This window comes from Montipora capricornis, chromosome 5 (assembly GCF_036669925.1).
Source record: "Montipora capricornis isolate CH-2021 chromosome 5, ASM3666992v2, whole genome shotgun sequence".
Lineage (NCBI taxonomy): Eukaryota > Metazoa > Cnidaria > Anthozoa > Scleractinia > Acroporidae > Montipora > Montipora capricornis.
Window position 1 is genome coordinate 3,076,549 of NC_090887.1, and position 845 is coordinate 3,077,393.

The 845-nt window shown below is 38.9% G+C and overlaps 1 protein-coding gene across 1 annotated transcript in view; it reads left to right on the plus strand.

The window, feature by feature from the left end:
- The first annotated feature begins 254 nt into the window (after positions 1–254).
- LOC138049140 (uncharacterized) overlaps positions 255–845 on the plus strand; it is an 11,157-nt gene continuing 10,566 nt past the window's right edge. The window contains exon 1 of the mRNA XM_068895289.1: positions 255–373. The gene's annotated coding sequence lies outside the window, so the exon portion shown is untranslated. The remainder of the gene's footprint in view (positions 374–845) is intronic.

Genomic DNA, 845 nt, shown 5'->3' on the forward strand with positions numbered 1-845 from the left:
TTGCGGCTGCTTCTTACCGGACAGCCGCAATTTTGCAAATAATGAAGCAAGAATTCTGTTCATATGTATGAATGACTGGAAGTACAATAGGTCGGTGCAATTCCTGTAAGTAGTTTCCGTATTTAGCTGCAAATTTCTCGCTCATAGCCGCCTTATTTGTCTGGACACTTGAACCAATCAGAGTCCATGTAAGAGAAGCACCAATCAGCGATCTTTTTAGGTTACCGTGTGCTAGAGCATGCGTACGAGATTCGGGCAATTGTTTGAGACGACACAAAGAACGCTAAAATGCAAGAAATGGACTTTTAAGTCGGTCAAACTGTGCGAAATCTTCGGCATTCTAACACGGACTGTTCCCCAAATGGTTACAAAAGTAAGTACAAATCGAAGTCCACGTTTCCTTGCTGTTGAAAATTAAGGTTGGGAGAGCTGAACGGTTTTCAAAAACAAATGTTCTTTCTCATAACTTCCGTATTCAGTAAGATCTATCGTACACTTGTGTGAAGTGGATTCAAATTTAAGGCCTTCATTGTGTAGTGAATTGATGATGAATGTTTCTTTAGACAGTAAATTTTGATCGAGTCACCCTCGAGAAATTCGCTTGGTCATGTATTTTCTGGCAGGATCTACGCCTACATCGTAGTATTTTTAAATAGTTATTACACAATAAATTCAATGTTATGTGTGGTGACGGCTTTTGCAAATGTTTAAAAAGAATGACGGAGCAGGTTTGTTCGTGTTATTACCCTTGTTACGGTAACAAGCTACATACCCAAATTGATCTCGTTCAATAATTTTTTTACGCACAAGAATTGATCTCAGAGCTTTGTGAAACGAAACAAAGG